The following is a 14,945-nucleotide window of genomic DNA, read 5'->3' as shown; positions in this document are numbered from 1 at the left end:
ATTCATTCATTCAGTAGTATTTATTGAGCGCTTACTATGTGCAGAGCACTGTACTAAGTGCTTGGACAACAGATCGGCAACAGATAGAGACAGTCCCTGCCCATTGATGGGCTTACAGTCTAATCGACGGGCGTACAGTCATTTGACAGACACTTCAATTCGCTAAACTGACCCGATTAGTTTGCAACAGACTGAAAATAGTCAAAAGCTTCTCTACTTCTTCTACCAGCCCAAAATCGGAAGGAGTATTTCACGGAAATTTTTTTTAATGGTATTTTTGAAATGCTTATTATGAGCCAGGCACTGTACTAAGCTCTAAAGGCTAATCAGGTTGGACTTAGTCCATGTCCCACATGGGGCTCAAAGTCTTCATCCCTGTTTTATAGATGAGGTTACTGAAGCACAGAGAAGTTAAGTGACTTGCCCAAGAACACACAGCAGACAAGTGGCGGAGCCAGAATTAGAATCCCGGGCCTACATGCTCTATTCACTAGACCACGCTGCTTCTCACAAAATTGAAATGTTGTGCCTCGGAAGCGTGAACCTTTCAGGGGAACAACTGAAGTACTGGCCTGAAACATACATGTTTGTCCTTGATAGCCCTTCCCCACCAGAGTCAGATGACTGCTTATCATTTGTCTCAAGTAAAATTCATTCTGATACACATACACACTGGTTAAGACCGTGAGCCCCATATGGGACGGGGACTGTACCCAACCTTGTTTCTACCCCAAAACTTGCTTGACACATAGTAAGCTCTTAACAAACACTTTTCATTATTATCATTATTATTATTATTTACTGGATTGTCCACCTTTTAGGGAAGAGGAGGACCACCACTTGGGCTTCCTTTACATTTCCCTGATGCTAAGCACTGAAGCTGTCTTCTCTGTTGCTGCTTTAACTCTCTGAAATTGAGTGAAGCAAGAGCAAAATACGTGGTAAATTGCCTTGCTTTCGTGTTTTGCCACAGAGAATCTATTTTGGTTGAGAAAAGAGAAAGCTGAAGCGGGTTTTTAAACCAACACATGAGAATCACACTAAAATAACATTTGATTAATTTTGCTGTTTAAAGCCCTGATTGTTTCCCAAGCTGTTAATCTTGGACTGCAAAGCACGCTGAGATCACAATCTGTACCAAAACTATTTAGAATAATAGAACCCATTCCATCCTCTGTGTCGGGAAAACGTTTTCTACGAAAAGTAATTTTGGGCATTGGCGTCACTCGTAGCAGTTGATTTCTAAAGATCTATATGTTTACTAAGTCGTGGTTTAACTGTGCTCCAAGAATAAGTGAACTGGTAATCTTTCAACATGGTTTGAACAAGAAGAGATTGAGCGCTTAAAAGGTGCAGAGCACAGTACTAAGTGCTTTGGAAAATATGAAAAAGAGTTTCAATAGGAGCGTCTCTAAACCATAATGGGCCAGTAAGAGGTGAATTCAGAAAATCATCTTCTCTCTGGATTGTTTAGATGAGTGACATTTATAGTTCAAGTCCTTTGAGAAGCCTTTGAGAAGAATGAAATAAAATTTACGTCTCAGCCCTGGGGTTGTGATAATTAGGGAGAAGAAGAAAAGATGCAGAGCCTTCATGGGTTATTAATACCTGAGTTGGTTTTTTCTCAGGCAGTGGGAAGCGTGACGAGGAAAAAGAAAAGTTATTTCATAAAATTCAAGGCACCTTCCCATACGTTTTCATGAAACCTCCCAACTTCCCTACACTGTAAGTGGAGTATTGCCTCCATTTTTCAGTTGGATCAATGAAGTCTGGAGGTTTTGGTCTCACAAGTCCGTAACCTTGGCGTTTTCCTCGACTCCTCTCTCTATTCAGTCTGTTCAACCTTTACAGCATTGCTACAAACTGCCCACCCAAACCACCACCACACTGATCCAAGCCTGTAGCCCATCCCACTTTGACTGCCGCGTCAGCCTCTTTTTCCTTGATAATAATAATAATAATAATTATGGCATTTGTTAAGTGCTTACTATGTGCCAGTCACTGTCCTGAGTGCTGCTATCGCCCTGCCTCTTGTCTCTCCCCCATTCCAAGTCCATACTTCACTCTGCTGCCTGGATCATTTTTGTATAAAACCATTCAGTCCATGTTTCCTCCTCAAGAACCTTCAGTGGTTGCCCATCCACCTCCACATTGAATGGAAATTCCTTTCTTTTGGCTTTAAAGCATTCAGCACCTTGCCCCCTCCTACCTCACTCATCTCCTACCTTATACCTACCCACACACACTGCTTCTCTAATGCCAACCTACTCACTGTACCTTGAGCTTGTCTCTCTCTCCACCAACCTCTCTCCCACACCCTACCTCTGGCCTGGAACTCCCTCCCTCTTCATGTCTGAGAGACAGTGACTCCCTCCACTTTCAAAGCCACATCTCCTCCAACAGGCCTTCCCCCGCTAAGCCCTCATTTCCTCTTCTCCCATTCCCTTCTGCGACCCCCCTCAGGGTTGGTTTTTCTCCCTTCTTTGACCCCTCGATCGCTTACCTCATTCCCAGGGTCAATAGTCATTTGTAGTGGCCACATTTTGAAAGAATTACCATCCAAATTCCTGAAGTTGGCATTTAGAGCCTCGGCGTTGTCTGAAACAGCATCGTTGAATGTTCCTCAAGGACTTGACAGGGAGGACGGTGTTGAACACTCGCTTTCTTGGCTATCAACCAAGACACCTCTCCCCACCCCCCGACTGAAAGCACTTAGTAAGTTGCTCTAGACATAGTAAGCACTCAGTAATTACCACTGAAGGATTGATTGCTTGACTATGTGCTCCTTGTGGACAGAGAACCAACCAACTACATCTACCGACTCAGCTGTATTGTACCCTTCTGAGTGCTGTGCACACAGTAATCCTCAGTAAATACCATTGATTATTGGACTGATTATCCTCTTAAACCACGCTTCATTTATGCAGTCTAGTCTCCTGTACAATTCCAGTTGCTGGACATATTTTGGAAAAGGCAAATGGCAAGCTTTAATAATAATAATAATGATATTTGTTAAACTCCTACTACGTGCCAAGCACTGTTCTTACAAGGTCATCAGGTTGTCCCATGTGGGACGTCTCAGTCTTAATCCCCATTTTACAGATGAGGTAACTGAAGCACAGAGAAGTTAAGTGTCTTGCCCAGGGTCACCCAGCAGACTGGTGGCAGAGCCGGGATTAGGACCCACGTCCTCTGACTCCCAAGCCCGTGCTCTTGCCACTAGGCCATGCCCTTCACCTGTTGAGGAGACTGTATATATTGAACCTACTCTCCCCTCACACTTTACTACTACAAAGTCAGACTCTACCGCCTTATTACCAAGCAACAAGTAAATATCGGGACCATTTATAGAAGGATCTGGTTGGGGAAAACCTCAGCTCAGCAAAGTAAAATGGTTTGAATTTAAAGGACTGTAGGCGGCGATTATGGGAAATGCAGATTTGCATACTAACTGAAGCACAGAGTGCAATGCTCTGCTTACGGGGTGCAATGCTCTGCTTACAGGCTATTTAGTAAATACTGTTGAAACCTGCAAAGAATTTCAAGAGAATTTATCACCTCAGGGTCTCCTCTCCACTCTTCCATCTCAAACTTTTAGGTTCTGCCTTCCAACCATTCTTCTCATTCAGTTCATCCCTGCCCTTTCACAGTTCTGTGTCTGGTTGCTTTCTCTGCTGCGCTTTTTTCTCTGACCCCCACGAAACTAGTAAATACATTGACAGGTAGATGGCTTTAGTCCAGGGCATATTCATTCATTCATTCATTCATTCATTCATTCAATAGTATTTATTGAACGCTTACTATGTGCAGAACACTGTACTAAGTGCTTGGAATGTACAAAAATGGCAACAGATAGAGACAGTCCCTGCCCACTGACGGGCTTATAGTCTAATCGGGGGAGACAGACAAAAACAATAGCAATAAATAGAATCAAGGGGATGAACATCTCATTAAAACAACAGCAATAAATAGAATCAAGGTGATGTACATCTCATTAACAAAATAAATAGGGTAATGCATATGGTATATGACCATAGAACAATAATAATAGCAATACTAGTAATAGTAATAATTATGGTATTTGTTAAGCGCTTTCTATGTGCCAGGTAGATACAGATAAATTGAGCTGGACACAGCCCCTGTCCCACGTGGATCTCACAGTCTTGCTCCCCATTTTGCAGATGAGGTAACTGAGGCACAGTGAAATTAAATGACTTGCCCAAGGTCACACAGACAAGTGGTGCAGCCAGAATTCATTCATTCATTCATTCATTCAATAGTATTTATTGAGCGCTTACTATGTGCAGAGCACTGTACTAAGCGCTTGGAATGAACAAGTCGGCAACAGATAGAGACGGTCCCTGCCGTTTGACGGGCTTACGGTCTGATCGGGGGAGACGGACAGACGAGAACGATGGCGATAAATAGAGTCGAGGGGAAGGACATCTCGTAAAAACAATGGCAACTAAATAGAATCGAGGCGATGTACATTTCATTAACAAAATAAATAGGGTAATGAAAATATATACAGTTGAGCAGACGAGTGCAGTGCTGAGGGGAGGGGAACGTAGAGGGGGAGGAGCAGAGGGAGATGGGGGGAAAAGAGGGTTAAGCTGCGGAGAGGTGAAGGGGGGGCGGTAGAGGGAGTAGAGGGAGAAGGGGAGCTCAGTCTGGGAAGGCCTCTTGGAGGAGGTGAGTTTTAAGTAGGGTTTTGAAGAGGGGAAGAGAATCAGTTTGGCGGAGGTGAGGAGGGAGGGCGTTCCAGGAGCGCGGGAGGACGTGGCCCAGGGGTCGACGGCAGGATAGGCGAGACCGAGAGACGGCGAGGAGGTGGGCGGCGGAGGAGCGGAGCGTGCGGGGTGGGCGGTAGAAAGAGAGAAGGGAGAAGAGGTAGGAAGGGGCGAGGTGATGTAGAGCCTCGAAGCCTAAAGTGAGGAGTTTTTGTTTGGAGCGGAGGTTGATAGGCGACCACTTGAGTTGTGTAAGAAGGGGAGTGACAGGCCCAGATCGTTTCTGCGGGAAGATGAGCCGGATAGCGGAGTGAAGAATAGACCGGAGCGGGGCGAGAGAGGAGGAAGGGAGATCAGAGAGAAGGCTGACACGGTAGTCTAGCCGGGATATAACGAGAGCCCGTAGCGGTAAGGTAGCCATTTGGGTGGAGAGGAAAGGGCGGATCTTGGCGATATTGTAGAGGTGAAACCGGCGGGTCTCGGTAACGGATAGGATGCGTGGGGCGAACGAGAGAGACGAGTCAAGGATGACACCGAGATCGCGGGCCCGAGAGACGGGAAGGATGGTCGTGCCATCCACGGTGATAGGGAAGTCTGGGAGAGGACCGGGTTTGGGAGGGAAGATGAGGAACTCGGAATTAGAACCCATGTCCTTCTAACTCCCAGACCCATACTCTATCCACTATGCCTTGCTGCTTCTAATTTACATTTACCTGTTTTGTAGTTTGCACATATAGTGTAAGCCATCTTCATCAAGTTTGTAAGCATCTTGTAGTTGAAAAACCTTAGTTTACTTGGAAAGAAGGCGGTGAGGCCTAAGGATTGTCCTCTCCCCTCATCCCCCCACTCGAGTTTTTATAAGTTAATGTAATGTGATCATACTTTGATTCGGTATGTGAGGTTTTTTATGTTGCAGTCTCTCAAAATAGTTTTTAACTGTGGGCTAAAAAAAAATTGAATTACATCGTTACAACCTTTTTTCCATTTGTCCTTCAATGTTGAATGCTTTGAATTGAAAATTTTGCACATGTCATACTTCATGGGCAGCAGTGGTTCTTGAAAGGTCACAGGTTAAAAGCCCATATTGTCTTCTTTTAGAGTTTTCCGCTTAGACAGAACCTCTTATCCATTGGTAAGTCACCCAGAAATCACCTGCTTTTTATAGCTCACATTTGCTTTCAAAGGAATGAACGTTTCTTTCGTTGTTCATATTTGTTAAAGTCGTGGTAATTTTTTTTTTAATAAAAGTTTGTATTTTGTGATACAGTGTAAAAAAAAAAAAGGTTGAATCAGTGTATTTTATAGATCATTCTGAGGGGCGGGAAGGTGGGAAGCCATTTATTTGGGCCAACTCATGAAATTCACTGTCTCAGGGCCTTTATTTAAGAGCCATTTTCTCTTTCTCCTTCTGTAATATCTACCATTCAATGTTAAGAAATGTCTGACGTCACTGGATTTTTATTTCAATGACAAGAGACCCTACTTTGAGGACAACTTCAATAGATGAAAAGATTTAGCCCTCGATTGGCGATATGTAAAAAGGAACCCCTTTAAAACCAGGCACTGTTAACATTATTAGGTAGATTGTGATTTTCAAGAAAGAAAACATTTCATCATTAGGATAAAATCAATCCGTAACTGTTTCTGAATGTGTTCGCACATGTTTGACGTTCTGTGAAGTTCTGCTTGAAAGTAAAGAGTGCTGTGGTAAATTTTGAGGTGGGAGTGTGCCTATAAAATCCAAACTGTGGATCTTAACAATCATGATTTCACAGGTCTTAAATCTCTTTTATCATTAGTCAAGAATCAAATGGCCATAGATGTTAAAAGGGATTCTTGGAATGTTCTTTTCATTCCCTACCTCCATTTGTGTTTCCAACAGCAAATTCATTATGCTTATTTGTTTCTTCTCCCTTGTTAAAACTGAAAAAAAAAACCTGACTCAAACTCTTCCTCACTGTATTCTATTAGATGAGTTAATTGATCCATTTCCATCAACCCTATTTAGAATCCCCTTTCCCTCTTCTGTTATACCTCAAGTTTGGCTTCCTGCTCCATATAATCAGAATTTTGTGTTCTGAACTGATGCCTTCTGAGAGGTGCTGGCAAAAACCACTATGCTAAAATTTAATTAAGAACATTTTACTAAAAAGAGAGAAAGTTTATTAAAGGCAGGGGAGGGAAGGGCTACTTTCCTGTTTTCTCCAGTCAGGGTCTATTAATAGTAGGTAGACTCAGAAAGCTTTAAAGAAAACTCAGAAAGCTAAAATTCAGAAAGACTGCATAGTATCATAGCCACAAGGATGAGGAAACTAAAGAACATGCCTCCAGGACAGATATGTTTCTTCCAACCTTCACTTTTATTCCCCCTTTCCAGACAGTCAACAGTAATGAGGATCTAGGTTCTAATCCTGGCTCCTCCACTTGGCTGCTGTGTGACCTTGGGCAAGTTACTTAAATTCTCTGTGTCTGTTACCTCATCTGTAAATTGGGGATTAAGATTGTGAGCCCTGTGTAGAACAGAGTCTCTGTCCAGCCTGATTAGCTTGATTCTACCCCAGCACTTAGTACAGTGCCTGGCACATAGTAAGCGCTTAGCAAATGCAGTTATTATTATAATTTAGCGTCTTTTGGTCCTGTGCTTACAGAAGTATTTTATTGGTTCCTTCTCCCCACCCACTTAAAAAAAAAAACCCAAAACCCCACACATCCTTTATGTCAAGTTTTGATCAAATTTTTTATCCTCACTTAAAGGGACCAATGTAAAGAAACAATTTTGAAAGCAGTCCTGTGGGGAAAGGCTTAAGAAAGTATTGTTTAGTAGCATTGTATTTGGCAATTGAACACCTACTGAGTGTGATGCAAAAGACAAATTCCTCACCTGAGAAGCACTTAAAATCCAATAGACAGTTTAATAACTACAAGTATGAAATATATTCATTTGAGAATCAAGAGAATCCCTTGGTTTTATTTAGTGGAGTTTGCTGGCTTTTACTTTTAGAGCCTGACCTTACTAAGAAATAAGCACTAAGTTCTGTGCTGTTTGGATGAATAAATGCATCGGCCAAACATGAGCAACCTATTGCCTAGTAAAGTATGCTGTTTCTGTCTTCTTTATGAACTTATAGGTTGCAGGGTTGTTGGAGGGGGCATTTAGTTTACTCAGAATACATAGTAATTTGTTTTAAGGTCCACAATATGTCAGGAATAGTTTAAGCCTCTGTGTTGAGGTCCCGGCAGGGAGAGCTCGGTGACCCCACAGCTAAAGCTAGTCATCCATCACCCCACCTCCTTCCCTTTCCTGTGAACTCATGGAAATCCAACCACGCAGCTTCCTTTCACCCTCCACCACCCCAGTCTTGCTGGGGATGGGTAGGGAAGAGAAACCTTTGGCCCTCAATGGCTACAGGTGCCTTTCACCCTCCCCGACCACCAGCTGTGAACTAGTGGACTGCAATCTCCTCCAGAGAGTAAGCCAACTCTGTTGTGGTATACCCTCCCAAGCGCTTAGTACTGTGCTCTGCACCCAACAGTAAGCACTGAGCAAATTCCCACCGTGCTTTTTTCCCCACTGGATCAACCGCAGGATCAGAGACCAGCACGCTGCAGCCATTGAAGTATCTTATTACTGTCCATGGCAGGCAAGATCCTGGCCAAGGTCCCTAGCCAGCGTCCTTCTGGGCCAGCACCTGAAAAACTTCCTTGAAGGCAGCTTCCCTGAACTTAAGCGCGGGTTTAGACACAGAGTGGCACAAGCGGACGCCATTTTTGCAGGTACGAGGGAGGTGTAGGAAACAACACCAACACCTCTGCAGTTTTATAGACATCATCTGTAAATCTGGGCTCCAGAGATAGTCTTGAGAAGACCCTCAAGTTTCTGTGACAGCTTCTTAATGGCCTGGCTAATGGTGTCAGAGTCTTGTCTTGTCTTATGCTGTCGAGTCGTCTCCAGTCCATAGCGACTCCATGGACACATCTCTCCCAAAACGTCCCACCTCCATATGCATTCATTCTGATAGTGGATCCGTATAGTTTTCTTGGTTAAAAAAAAAAACTTGGTATAGTTTTCTTGGCAATGGAAGTGGTTTACCATTTCCTTCATCCACGCGGTAAACTCGAGTCTCCAGCCGCAACTCTCTCCCATGCCACCACGACCCAGCACGGGTGAGTTTTGACTTGTAGCATGGAGATGCCCTTGGAGATTCCCTGGCTGATCAGCATCCATAGTCTAGTGGAAAGGACACAACCCTGTGAGTTAGAGGATTTGTGTTCTAATCCCGGCTTTGTCAGTTGCTTGCTGTGTGACTTCGGGCAAGTCATTTCACTTCCCTCAACCTCAGTTCTCCTGTTCTCTCTCCTACTTAGACTGTGAGCCCTGTGCGGGACAGGGATCGGGTCCAACCCTATTAACTTGTACCTACCCCAGCGCTTAGAACAGTGACCTATAGTAAGCGCTTAACAAATACCATTAAAAGAGAAAATTCCTCACTGCCATTGAGGTAAAGCAGGGAGATGCCTAGTAGGCCCAGCCTGTTAAGTTCAACCCACCCTCAGCACCACAGCACTTCTGTCCAGATCCATAATTTATTTCTATTAATGTCTGTCTCCCCCTCGAGACTGTAAGCTCAGTAGGCAGGGAGCATATCTACTGAGTCTCTTGTACTCTCTCAAGCACACAGCAAGCACGCAGTACATACCGTTGATTGACTGATGTAGCCATGCTGGAAGATACAGCTTAGGGCCTGGGTGCAGGCATTGGAATGTGCATCCACTGCTCTGGGAAAGTCTTCCAACTCAGCAGATTAGAAGCACCATCTCGGGACAAGTCATTCTGGAATCGTGATAGGCAGATGACAGCACCCCGAATTCAGGCAAGCCCTCAAGAAGATATGCGGATAATTGTCAACCCCTTCACTAAGTTAACCAGGTGCCACAGACCGACAGTAAGCTGAAAAAACAAAAACTAAAAAAAACCAAAGTGATGTGTAATACATCAGCTTGGCTCCAGAGAAACCATACTCACAACCGGTATTCATTCATTCATTCAGTCACATTTATTAAGTGCTTACTGTTCCCGGCGCTGCCACTTGTCAGTTGTGTGACTGTGGGCAACTTCTCTGTGCCTCAATTTCCTCATCTGTAAAATGGGGATTAACTGTGAGCCTCATGTGGGACAACCTGATGACCCTGTATCTCCCCCAGCACTTAGAACAGTGCTCTGCACATAGTAAGAGCTTAACAAATACCAACATTATTATTATTATTATTGTTCAAGCAATGAACTAAGTTCTTGGGAGAGTATAATATAACAACAAACTAGGCAATATATATATATATATTATATATTGAGTATATAATATATATAGTCTATATATTATGAAGATGATGATGATGGTATTTGTTAAGCGCTTACTATATGCCCAGCACTGTTCTAAGCACTGCGATATTATGCATCATATAACAGCCCATAACCAGCTCACAGTTTAGAAGGGAGACAGACATTAATATAAATAGATAAATTACAGCTATATACAAGTATATACGTGTGTGTTGTGGGGATGAGAGAGGGAGGGAGGATGAAAGAAGGACTAAGTAAGAGTGACGCAGAAGGGAGTGGGAGGAGATTAGGGCTCAGTCAAGGAAGGCGTTTTGGAGTCTTCAGTGCCTTGTCTTGTCTTATGAAGTCTAGTCGTCTCCAATCCATAGCGACTCCATGGACACATCTCTCCCGGAACATCCCACCTCCATCTGCATTCGTTCTGGTAGTAGATCCATAGAGTTTCCTCGGTAAAAATACGAAAGTGGTTTACCATTTCCTTCATCCGCGCAGTAAACTTGAGTCTCCGCCCTCGACTCTCTCCCGTGCCGCCACTGCCCAGCCCAGATGAGTTTTGACTTATAGCAGATGGCCTTCCACCCGCCAGCCACTGGCCAAGCTAGGAATGGAATGAGTAGACCTCTGCTTGACTCTCCCTCCCATAGCCGAGTCTGGTAAAGTACTGGAAACTCAGCAGGTGCGATCCTGAGAGGGGCTGCAGTGCCTGTGCAGAGCTAAATGCTGTTCAGATAATTTCATTGCCTAAGCAGCGCACTGACCAACGATGTAATAGTTGACAAGGAATTTAAAAAAAAAAAAATCAAGATCAGCACAAAGTTTGGCAGACTGTCCCAGTTGAAGTGGTATCCACTCTCTTCTATGGCTGTGAGACCTGGGTCCTACATGGAAACCTAATGTCGTTTCATCAGAAACGCCCTCTCCTCCGCTTGAGTTTGACCTCTAAACTAAGTTTGGCTACTTCATAGGCAGTATTCTTTGGAATGAGCAAGGAAAGCAGTGTGGCCTAGTGGAGAGAACATGGGAAAGGAAGTCAGAGGACCTAAATTCAAATCCTGGCTCTGCCAAGTTGTCTCCTGTGTGACTTTGGGCAAGTCACTTGGCTTCTTTGGGCCTCAGTCTTTTCAACTGTAAAATGGGAATTCAAAACCGGTTCTCCCTCCTACTTAGACCGTGAGCCCCATGTGGGACTTCGACTGTGTCGGTCCTGATTGACGTGTGTAAAAATAATTGTGGTATCTTTTAAGCGCTTACTTTGTGCCGGGCACTGTACTAAGTGCTGGGGTGGATACAGACTAATTGAGTTGGACACAGTCCCTGTTCCAACTGGGGCTCAAAATCTCAATCCCCATTTTATAGATGGGGTAACTGAGGCCCAGAGAAGTAAAGTGTCTTGCCCAAGGTCACGTGGCAGACATTTAGTTGTTAAATCAGTCAGTCATATTCACTGAGTGCTTACTATGTGCAGAGCTTGGGAGAGTACAGTACTGCACTATAAACGATACATTTCCTGCCCACAACGAGCTTATACTCTAGAGGGAGACAGACATTAATATAAATAATTATGGATATATACATCAGAGGTGTGGGATCGGGGGAGTGAGGTGTGAATAAAGGGAGCAAGTCAGGGTGAGAGAGTGGGAAAAGAGGAAATGAGGGCATAGTCAGGGAAGGACTCTTGGACAAGATGGGTGTTCAATAAGGCTTTGAAGATGGGTAGAGTAATTTTCTGTCGGATATGAAGAGGGAGAGCGGGTTAGAGGAAGGACTTTAGTGAGAAGTTGGCAGCCGGATAGTTGAGATGGAAGAACAATGAGTAGGTTGGCATTAGAGGAGTGAAGTGTGTGGGCTGGGTTGTAATAGGAGAGCAAGGTGAGGTAGGAAGGGGCAAGGTGATTGAATGCTTTAAACCTGAGGGTAAGGAACTTCTGTTTAATGTGGAGATAAATGGGCCACCACTGGAAATTCTTGAGGTGTGAATGAAGTGTGCGGGCTAGGTAGTAGTAGGAGAGCATTGAGGTGAAAGAGGAGGGGGCAAGGTTTGATTAAGTGCTTTAAAGCCAATGGTGAGGAGTTTTTGTTTGATGTGGAGGTGTCAGCCTCCTTGCTGACCGCCTTGCTTCCTGCCTCTCCCCACTCCAGTCCATACTTCACTCTGCTGCCCAGATCATTTTTTCACAAAAATATTCAGTGCATATTTCTCCACTCCTCAAGAATTTCCAGTGGTGGCCCATTTATCTCCACATTAAACAGAAGTTCCTTACCCTCAGTTTTAAAGCATTCAATCACCTGGCCCCTTCCTACCTCACCTTGCTCCCCTATTACAACCCAGCCCACACACTTCACTCCTCTAATGCCAACCTTCTCCCTGTACCTCCATCTCGTCTGTCTCGCCACCGGTCTCTCGCCCACATCCTACCTCTGGCCTGGAACACCCTCCCTCCTCATATCAGATAGATAATTGATCTCCCCCGTTTCAGAACCTTATTGAAGGCATATGTCCTCCAAGAAACCTTCCCTGACTAAGCTTTCCTCTCCTCCCATTCCCTTCTGCCCCGCTCTTACTTGCTTCTTCATTCATCCTCCCTCCCGTCCACAAAGCACATATGTATATATCTGTAAGTTATTCATTTACTTATTTATATTAATGTCCATCTCCCCCTCTAGTCTGTGAATTCATTGTAGGCAGGAATGTGTTGTTACATTGTACTCTCCCGAGCGCTTAGTACAGTGCATTGCACACAGTAAGTGCTCATATACAATTCAGTGAACAAATGATGCATTAATCAAGGCGAGATAGAACCTGATCACCTTGTATCCCCCCAGCGCTTAGACCAGTGCTTCACAAATAGTAAGCGCTTAACAAATACCATCATCATCATCATTATTATTATGAAGTCACTCAGAAGGTCATGGATTCTAATGCCGGCTCCACCGCTTGTCTGCTGTGTGACCTGGGGCAGCTCACTTCACTTCTCTTTGCCTCAGGTACCACATTTGTAAAATGGGGATGGAGACTGTGAGGCCCAGGGAAGACAGGGACTGTGTCCAGCCCGATTTGCTTGTAACCACCCAGCGCTTAGTACGGTGCCCGCCACATAGTAAGCGCCTAACAAATACCATTATTATTATTATTCACTTCTCAGCACCTCAGTTGCATCATCTGTAAAAAGTGGGGGGATTAAGAGTGTGAGCCCAATGGGGGACAGAGTCTGTGTCTATTGCTATTGTTTTTGTCTGTCTCCCCCGATTAGACTGTGAGCCCGTCAATGGGCAGGGACTGTCTCTATCTGTTGCCGATTTGTACATTCCAAGCGCTTAGTACGGTGCTCTGCACATAGTAAGCGCTCAATAAATACTATTGAATATGTGCTTGGCTTAATATGGTAGCAGTTTGGATGGAGAGGAAAGTGGATTCTAGTGATGTCGTGAAAGTTGAACTACAGTATTTAGTGATCGTTTGAATAAGTGGGTTGAATTAGACGAGTCAAGCCAAGATAATGGGTTTGTGAGACAGGAAGGATGGTGGTACCGTCTACAGCGATGGGAAAGTCAGGGGGAGGACAGGGTTTGGGAAGGAAGGTAAGGAGTTCTGTTTTGGACATGTTAAGCTTGAGATGTCAGCAGAACCTCCGAGTAGATGGAGACAGAAGACTTGTGCCAAGGCATTTGTCCCTCGTACGTGCCACTGAGAACAGCTGTTGAGGGAGTTGGGAGCCTTTTGTGCCCTCTCTCCCCTGCCCACCCCCCTCAGCTGACCCTTCCCTTTGCTGCTGATCTGACAGACCTTTGTGGATGGCCCTAGACCTCTCCAGGCCTTCGGTAGATCAGAGGGATATAGATGGTGGGGGGGTAAGTGTCCCCCTGAAGCAAACAGAAACTTTGGGTGGGAAGATGAAGAGTCCTGTTTTGGACATATGAAGCTCCATTTGTCAGCTGAACATCTCTCACCCGTCGCCGGGGACAGGTTCTTTCGGAATCGGCGCGGCGAGAGAGAGAGAGAGAGGCCGGGGATGGAAAACCTGAGTTTTATAAGAATTTATTCCGTGGGGCAAATTGAATTAATTAGTTATTTAGACGTGACAAATCGGCCTTCCCTTTTGGGAGAAATATGGTGTTAAAGCTTCCCTAACGGGAGGAATACACTGGTATGTTACTCGCGCGTGGCCGGACACCCGAGCCCACTTATGATTTATTCACAACGTGGTGAGGCGGCCGGCTCCCACCATGTGCGCGCCCCACCCAGGAGGAATCCACCTTTGCGTTAAATACACTTATGCGTTAAACACTAATGAGTTACATACACTTATGAGTTACATACACTTATGCGTTAAGCCCAGTTATGCATTACCCACTTATGTGTCACTCACACTCGGTGAGGCGGCTAGCTCCCACCCTGTTCATGTCCCACTCGGGAGGCAGCCACTTAAACATCAAATCCACTTATGTGCTACTCGCACTTGGTGAGGCGGCTAGCTCCCACCCTCTTCACGCCCACTGGAGCGGCACCCACTTAGTCATCAAATCCATTTAAAGGTTACATATCCACGGTGAAGCGTCTGGCTTCCAACCCCACGAGCGCTCAGCAGGACGGGACACTCACCCATCCCACGGCTCCTCACTCGGTGCAGGCAGAGCGGCCTTCTCACGCTCTGGACAGAGGCGACCCGCAGCCGGCTGCTGCGAGTCCCGTTCCTCTGCCCGGGAGGTTAGAGACGGCAGGTATTTATCACCTGTGCCCTTGGGCCGTTCCAGCTTCCGGCCTCAGTTTATCCAGTCGCTGTCCTCCCCCCTCCTCCATTCCTAATTTGTTGGCACGGGGGCGAGGGGCACCTTCTGTATTCCCAACTTGGGCTGTCAATCTGGTAGTTTGGGTTGTG

General features: G+C 45.1%; 1 protein-coding gene and 1 non-coding gene across 3 annotated transcripts in view; one reads left to right on the top strand and one right to left on the bottom strand.

Moving 5' to 3' along the window:
- The window catches only part of RYK (receptor like tyrosine kinase), a 202,335-nt gene that overhangs the window by 169,435 nt on the left and 17,955 nt on the right, over positions 1–14,945 (top strand). The gene's annotated exons all lie outside the window — the stretch shown is intronic.
- LOC114815930 lies at positions 10,625–10,762 on the bottom strand. Its single transcript, XR_003763731.1, has one exon. It is a non-coding gene; the product is annotated as a small nucleolar RNA SNORA7 (small nucleolar RNA).

The sequence above is a fragment of the Ornithorhynchus anatinus genome, chromosome 1 (assembly GCF_004115215.2).
Source record: "Ornithorhynchus anatinus isolate Pmale09 chromosome 1, mOrnAna1.pri.v4, whole genome shotgun sequence".
In the NCBI taxonomy this organism is placed as follows: Eukaryota; Metazoa; Chordata; class Mammalia; order Monotremata; family Ornithorhynchidae; genus Ornithorhynchus; species Ornithorhynchus anatinus.
The sequence above is the reverse complement of the archived record's forward strand: the minus strand, read 5'-3'. Positions and strand labels throughout refer to the sequence as shown.